The 8,458-nt window shown below is 43.2% G+C and overlaps 1 non-coding gene across 1 annotated transcript; it reads left to right on the top strand.

The window, feature by feature from the left end:
• Positions 1-1,348: 1,348 nt before the first annotated feature.
• On the top strand, positions 1,349-1,455 carry LOC142460374 (U6 spliceosomal RNA). Its single transcript, XR_012786586.1, has one exon. It is a non-coding gene; the product is annotated as a U6 spliceosomal RNA (small nuclear RNA).
• Positions 1,456-8,458: the final 7,003 nt, after the last annotated feature.

The following is an 8,458-nucleotide window of genomic DNA, read 5'->3' as shown; positions in this document are numbered from 1 at the left end:
CCGGGCTCCATTGACTTTCTTCGCCACATTTGCTTATGCACCCACTTTGTCTTTGAGGTTCATGTTGGGAAGGTGAGCATCATGGAATGCCAATTTAATAGAACACAGTGCTCTTGCATTAAGGGAGTACTTGAGTAGAGGCCCAATGTCCATCTGCTACCTTAAGACTAAACCTATAAATACATGCACATAGATCTAGTTCCCCATTGTCATATATAAATATATTTACATATGTACATGCCTATATTAAGACCTCTATAAATGCCCTTTGCCTCCTAGCTCTTTCCTCTATTTCCTTTTACTTTCCTCTTGTCTCACTGTCATGCTCAGCCTCCATTTGGGTCTCAGTAATTAGTCTTGGTTATACTGCCCTTGATTAAGCCCTACTAGGCCTCCTACCCACTCCGTGCCATTGATTTTAGATCACTTATTGTTCCCTTGTCCCTGGGTTTGTTAACACCACTTCCTTTCCCCCACCTTCCCCTCTCCCATTTCCCCCTGGAACTGTCTGTCCCGTTGTATTCACTTCCAGATTGTTTATCCCATCTATTTTAATTAGATAGACCTGCAGAGATAATAATATGCACAAAAAACAATACAGAGCAAAACAAAGCAACAAGAGAAAACAAAACAACAAAAAAAGCACCTGCAAATAGTTCAAGGTCTGTGTGTTGACCTTTAGGAGTGCTTTCTAGTCAGGTGTAATGCGGTGCCATGCCCTGACCCCAAAGTCTATTTTTGGTATTCCCTAGGGGCTTCCTTGCTCTGCTTCCCTTGCTGATCTGTTGCACGCCCATAGAGTTTTACCTTGGTGTGGTGGGGTCAGATTGGGCACAGTTCCCACACTGCGTCTCCAGGGTTGCTCCCTGGAGTGCTATCAAGGGGTGCATTGTCTGGTAGTGGGCTGGCCCTATAGTCCTCTCTGTCCATCGACTGCTCTGAGCAGGAATATCGTCCTCAGGGCATGGTGGGTCAGGATGTGCTCTACTCTCTCTTCCTTCCCCTTCATTTATTCCTGTGTTTGAGACATGTGAGAGACACGTCCCTCTCCCTGAGCTGTAGCGTCAGTGCTGTCCCTGAAGTGAATTCTTCTGTGGGGGTGGCGTAGTGGTGCTGTCCACGTAGTTGGGATTGGGGCCGACCCCTCAAGCCTCTCTGTTGATTCCCTCCTTGACGCCAGTTTGTTGCATTCACATCTTGGCGCTCCAGGGCTCATGTTCGTCTTTCCAGGAGAGAAATGTAAGCAATTTGGGGGTGAAGAATTTTGGTTGAAGAGCACAGAGTAGGGTAGATTGTTACAATGGAGTGATTAGGGTAATTAGCATAAACCAGTATAAAACAGAAAGGAGTGCTCGCTTCGGCAGCACATATACTAAAATTGGAACGATACAGAGAAGATTAGCATGGCCCCTGCGCAAGGATGACACGCAAATTCGTGAAGCGTTCCATATTAAAAAAAAAAACAGAAAGGAAGTGACAGGGGGTCTAGGATAAAGTTTAAAATTTGTGTTGGACCACTTAAAGACTTAGACAACATCATCTTCTGCTCTGGCTTCCATACCTCACTCTTTGCTCTCCTGGCTAGGTGCTTTGGGTTGTAAATCAGTTTGGGCAAAACAAACTCTATTTGTAACCTTCTACTTGTGGAAATTTTATTTCAAACTTCAAGTAATTGGCTTCCATATAAACCATTGAAGTCAGTTCTGGTTAAAATTAAGGATCACAGGAACTATTATGAGAAAAAGCTTTTTGTTTTTTTCAATACCACCAACTGTTCTGCTTGTTTTCCTTATAGTCACAAAACTGTGGACAGTCAAGTCTGTATTGTGAGCCAACAATTAACTTCCTGCCCGTGGGAATGACAAATCCTCAGAAAAATATTTTAACAGCTTTATTGGCATATAATTCACATATCATACAATTCAATAGTTCAGTCATATTACCAACAGTTGTACGATCATCACCACGATTTGAGAACATTTTCTTCTTTCTTGTCTTCATTGTCATTAGCTCCCTATTTGCCCACAACCTCTCCTGCCATACTCCCAAGAAACCATTAATCCATTTACTATCGCTACAGATTTACGTACCCTGAATTTCATGTGCAGGAAAACATACAACAACAACAAAAAACCAACAAGATAAAAACTTCAATTGAAAGGAAAACAGAAAATATTAAAAAGTAGAACAAATTAAAAATAAGTAAAAAAGGAGTTCCCATGTTAAGGTGTGAATATTTAACCTACCTGCATCTGCAATAATCAACTTTGCAATGTTGTCTGCATGAGAGCCAGGCTACTCACATCCCTGGTCTGTGGTCAGAGGGGATTCAACAGAAACTGAATCCAGGTGTATTTCCCCTAAGGTTTAAAAACTAAAACAACTTTAAAATGGGTCGAAGAGAGATCAGATAAGATACTATATTTTACCCTAGCTACATCTGCCTTAATCAACTTTATGTTCTCTTTCTGATAAAATACTATTCACGGACTGGCCCCAATCCCAACTACGTGGACAGCTGTTACTTCAAGGACAGCACTGAAGCTGCAGCTCAGGGAGAGGGTCATGTTTGATCAGAGCACACGGGAGCAAATGAAGACGGAGGAAGAGAGAGAGGAGCACATCCTGACCCACCAAGTCTTGAGGAAATATCCCTGTTCAGAGCAGCCAAAGCACAGAGCAGCCAGCCCACTATGAGACATGACATCCCTCACTAACCTACAGGGGACAACACTGGAGATATAATATGGGAATTGTGCCCGATCTGACCCCACCACATCAAGACAAAACACTAAGGGTGTGCAACAGAACAGCAAGGGGAGCAGAGCAAGGAAGTCCCGAAGGACTACTAAAAATAGACTTTGGGTCCAGGGAGTGGCACCTCATCAGACTCAACTTGAAAACATCCTAAAGGTCAACAAACAGACCTTGAACTATTTACAGACTTTTCTCTTATCATTGGTTTTGTTGTTGTTTTGTTTTGCTCTGTCTTGTTTTTGTGCATATTATTATCTCTGCAGGTCTATCTAGATAAGATAGGCTGGATAAACAATATGGAGGAGAATGCGATGGGGTGGGGGGAGGGGAGGAAGTGGGTGTTAACAAACCCAGGGACAAGGGAACAACAAGTGATCCAAAATCAGTGGCCAGGAGGGTGTAAGAGGCCTGGTACATACGGCTTGATCAAAGCCCATCTCAGGCAATTGGACATCCCCTTAAGAAGGTAGGAGATGAACCAGTCAGGGTGCGATGTAACAACGATGAAATATACAACTTTCCTCTAGTTCTTTTTTTTCCCCTCTAGTTCTTTAATGCTTCTTCCCTCCCATTATCATGATCCCAATTCTACATTACAAATCCAGCTAGACCAGAGGATGTACACTGGTACAGATAGGAAATGGAAACACAGGGAATCAAGGACAGATGAACCCTTCAGGACCAATGGTGAGAGTGGTGATACCGGGAGAGTGGAGGAAATGTGGGGTAAAAAGGGGGAACTGATTACAAGGATCTACATATAACCTCCTTCCTGAGGGACAGGCAACAGAAATGTGGGTGAAGGGAGACATCAAACAGTATAAGACATGACATAATAATAATAATTTTTAAATTATCAAGAGTTCATGAGGGAAGTGGACAGAGAGGGAGGGGAAAAATGAGGTACTGATACCAAGGGATCAAGTAGAAAGCAAATGTTTTGAGAATGATGATGGCAACAATGTACAAATGTGCTTGACACATTGGATGCATGTATGGATTGTGATAAGAGTTGTATCAGCCCCCATTAAAATGACTTTTAAAAAATTAAGCGAATATATATGTGTATAAATGAATGTATTTTCATCAGAAATGTATATATAAATGTATACTTTATATATATACTTTAATTATTTTTCTAAAATACTATTCACATCCCTTGGCTGCAGTCAGAGGGCTCTCCATAGGCTGGATCCACGTGTGGCCCTATGAGTGGATTTTGAGCTTCCACTGTCATCCACGGAGACCTGGTGTCATCGTAGTTACCCAGTGGACTGCTAACTACAAGGTCAGCAATTCAAGGCCACCAGCCACGCCTCAGGAGGAAAATGGAGCTCTCTCTTCCATAAAGAGTTACAGTCTTGGGAACTCACAGGGCAGTCCTAACCTGCCCTAGATGGTCATCTCCATGAGTCGGCATCAACTCAATGGCAGTGAGTTTTTGTTTGTTTGTTGGACTGTCATCTATGAAAAACCAAACTCGCTGCCACTGAGTCAATGCCGACTCATACTCCCCCGGTGAGTTTCTAAGACTGTGACTAAGCAGTGGTTCTCAACCTTCCGAATGCTTTCACCTTTAGTAGTTCCTCATGTGGTGGTGACCCCAAGCACAACGTGATTTTCATTGCTACTTCATAACTAATTTTGCTACTGTTATGAAACGGGCGACCCCTGTGAAAGGGTCGTTCAACCCCAAAGGGGTCGTGACCCACAGGTTGAGAACCATTGCTTTATGGGAATAGAAACCCAAGCCTTTGTCCCCCAGACGGATGGTGGTTTGGAACTGCTGACCATGCTGATCACTGCCCAATACACAACAGGATGGGTGCATCTACACAGACAATAATTGCGTTGATGGGGTCTTGGGGGCATGGCAGGGGAAGCTGGGGGGAGGGGAGCCAATAACAACGAGTACAAGAAAGAAGAAAATGTGATAATGGTTTTACAAATCTTCTCGATGTTATTGAACTATTGAATTGTATGATGTGTGGATTGTGTACCTATTAGACTATTATGAGGGAAAAGAAAAGAAAAATCTTTAAAGCTGTGAAAAGGGAGAGTTCTACTCTGCCGTATGGAGTCTGCTGAAAAATGACTCAGAGAAACCTAACATCAATAACAATTCATCACTTTCCTCCTTGAGTTTCCTTTGCCTGAAAGAACCCTTTCTTCTCCATTTTCTGCTCTTGGTTCCACAGGGAACTTTCCCCCCTGGGTCATACCAGCCGGGGTACAGAATAGGGCGGCAGCAAGTCACTAATCAGTATGTCGCTGGCTTCGAGTTTGCACTTCGAGCACTCTAGCTTCCCTACTGAACAGCCGTGGGTGCCCCAGGGGCCGCCTCATGTGTCCTCTGCAGAGTGATTCCCTTGGTTACCCACTTGGTTGACACCATTTTGCGTCTTTGCTGGTAATTTCCCCTGGTGTTGCAAGGGATCAAAACAACAGCTCGCTGCTGGCACTGCAGTTACTGGGAACTACCAGAAGGTGCCAGTGTTGATACAAGTTGCCAGGGTCTACACCACCGGTCCTGTCCAATACTTCCAAAGGCTGCTGCCACTTCCCATTCTAAAGCCATTATACTTTTTACGCCGTATTTCTCAGCAGTTACTGAGTTCTGTCATTTTGTCTGTGGGCTGAGCTGTAGAACAATATGCAAATGCCCCAGCTATATTCAAATGATCTGTCCACTACAATGTCGGTCACTTGTGAACTGCAAGCCAAACATAAACTCCTGAAAAGGCTGCCCTAATGGAGAGAATTAAGTATTTTTTCTGTTTATCGGGGGGAAATTGTCATTGCCAACTGATAAGAGAAACCTCCTTTTCACAGAAGATGAAACCCAACCCAAACCTAACTCCCAGCCGTGGAGGTGGTTCCGACTCACAGTGGCCCTAGAAGACAGCAGGACATCCCCCAGAGGGTTTCCAGGCTGTAAACTTTACAGAAAACAACTGTCTCATCTTTTCCCCCTGAATAGCAGCTGCTTGGTTCAAACTGCGTCCTTCTGGTAGCAATCATTTAACCACTGAACCACCAGGATTTCTGTGCTACTCCGTGTTGACTAGAGAAACTAATCCAGGGGCATTCATATATGTAAAGAGCTTTATATGGAAGAGTAATTGTGTATTAAGAAGACATCCCAATCTAGTCCAGATCAAGTCCATAAGTCTGATATTAACCCACAAGTCCGATATTAGTTCATCAATTCCTCTTCAGACTCACTCAGCATAGGCAATGCCAGATGCAGGAAGATCACAGGCTGGTGGGTGAGATGTCTTGTGGATTCAACGGCAGTGGAAGCATCTCAACATGGGCATGGATCTCCACGTGGCTCCTCCAACTCTCTGAGCAAGATGAAACAGAGAAAGGCTGCTCACTGATCGCAGCAAGGCTCCATGTGGCTTGTCAACAGGAAACCAAGGCAGAGAGAGAGTGTGTACCACCTTTGGAGAAAAACCGAGGAGCTCCCGGAGTGCTCATGAGAAGACCACAAGGAGGCATCATCAGACTGTGCTCTGACTGACAGGCCAGACACAATCCCTACACGTATTTATCATGTTGACATGAGATGATATAACTACCACAATTCCTTTATAGAAGATTACTCAGTGTGTCAGGCCAGGCTGACTAGAGAAACAAATCCAGAGACATTCAAATATGTATAACAAAGATCTTTATATCAAAAATTAATTGTATATCAGGAAAATATCCCAGCCCAGTCCAACTCAAATCCATAAATCCGATAATAATCCATAAGTCCCTCTTCAGACTCACAGAGCCACATGCAATGATGTAGAATGCAAAGATCACAGCCAGTGGGTGTAAAGACCATGAATTCAATGGCAGTGGACGCATCTCCGGGGCTCTGGCAGGTCCCTGCATGGCTTGCTAGCAGGAAGGTGAGGGCAGAGGAGGGTGGGAGGTTCCTAAGGCCTTCCTTATGAGAAGACCACACCCACAAGGAGATACCATCAGACTGTGACCTGACAGGCTAGACTCCACCCCATAAACTTTCTTTTTTTTTTTTAAATCATTTTATTGGGGGCTCATACAACTCTTACCGCAATCCATACACCCATCCATTGTGTCAGCACATTTCTACATGTGTTGCCATCACTCAAGACATTTGCTTTCTACTTGAGCCCTTGATATGAGCTTCTCACTTCCCCCTCCCTCCCCAACTGGCCCTGCCTTATGAGCCCTTGATAATTTATAAATCATTATTATTTTTTCATGACTTAAACTGAGACTGACCCCCACACTTTTATACATCTTCAGTTGGACATGGAATTATATAACTACCTCACTTGGTAATAAATGAGGAGCCCTGGTGGCATAGTGGGTCACGTGTTGGGCTGCTAACTGCAACATGGAAAGTTCGAAACCACCAGGCAACTGCTCCTTGGGATAAAGATAAGCCTTTCTATTCCTGTAAAGATGTACAGTCACAGGAACAATTCCATCCTGGGTCACAATGAGTCGGAATAGACTCAATGACAGTGAGAGGTAATAAATATAGAAGGGATCATAGAATCAGAAAATTGATATGTGGCAACACTTTCTCCCTCAATGTAATTAGTGATTCGGATAAAGACTATCATTAGATGGCAACATACTTAACAAATAAATCAAATGCAGCAAAGTGATAGCACTTACTGACTCTAGGTGGTGGATAACATTGTATGACTGAAATGTTTCCAACAAAAATGGGAGGGAAAAAAGTCCCCCTTAACTTAAGATGATGTCTTTCTCAGGAGGATCTGCATTCCCTTATGGAAATGGGCCCAGATCATTTGACCACAAGTTAGCTGATCCTGCTCAGATGCCTGACTTCTCCTATAAGCATAACTTATGCCGGAGCTGAAAATCCTGCTAAACTTGGGTCATGGTTTCTCCCTTGATGCCCACTCTATTTCTGTTCTTCCCTTTTGTCTTAAGAGTGATCCTGAAAAACAGATATGAGTAAAACAAGATCCAAACAAGAGCCACTTAAATAACACATGCCCAGGGCCTGAGCCTTGGATCATTGGATGTCACTGGGCACATGATTTTGGAAATGTATCCAGGTAACACTGGTATACTTCTCCAAAAGAGAAGTGCTTCTATGAAACTATTTTTAGGCTTTGCCAGAAGAATCTATACATGTAAGAAAGGAAGATAAAACAATAATAATTTATCAAGGGGTCACAAGGGTGGGAGGGGATGGGGGGCAAAAAAGAGAAGCTGATGACAAGGGCTCAAATAGAAAGTGAATGTTTAGAAAATGCAACATATATACAAATATGCTCGATACAATTGTATGACATGTTATAAGAGCTGTAAGAGCCCCAATAAAATGATTTATAAAAAGAAAGCAGTTTTAGAAATAAAAAATAAATAAAAATAAGAAACTAAAAATGTTCCCACTATTGATGTAGTAATCACTAAGACTGCATAGTAACATCTAATTCTCCACTTTTCCAAATCCAGAAAATTGCACTTCCCCCTGCCTACTTATAGTCAGCCACGGTGGTGTGGTTTGCCTTGACTAGTCAGAACCAGACCCAGGGCCCAAGTCACCAACTCCCTTTTTTCCTGGCTTTGTGATCATGGAAACCACTTGTCAGGATAGACCTCCATCAGCCTAGACGCCTGGAGAGCATGATAAACAATCCCCAAGCCCCTGCCATTCTTGCCAATCCATATAAGACATGGAATA

Source organism: Tenrec ecaudatus, chromosome 10 (genome assembly GCF_050624435.1).
Source record: "Tenrec ecaudatus isolate mTenEca1 chromosome 10, mTenEca1.hap1, whole genome shotgun sequence".
Classification (NCBI taxonomy): domain Eukaryota; kingdom Metazoa; phylum Chordata; class Mammalia; order Afrosoricida; family Tenrecidae; genus Tenrec; species Tenrec ecaudatus.
The sequence above is the reverse complement of the archived record's forward strand: the minus strand, read 5'-3'. Positions and strand labels throughout refer to the sequence as shown.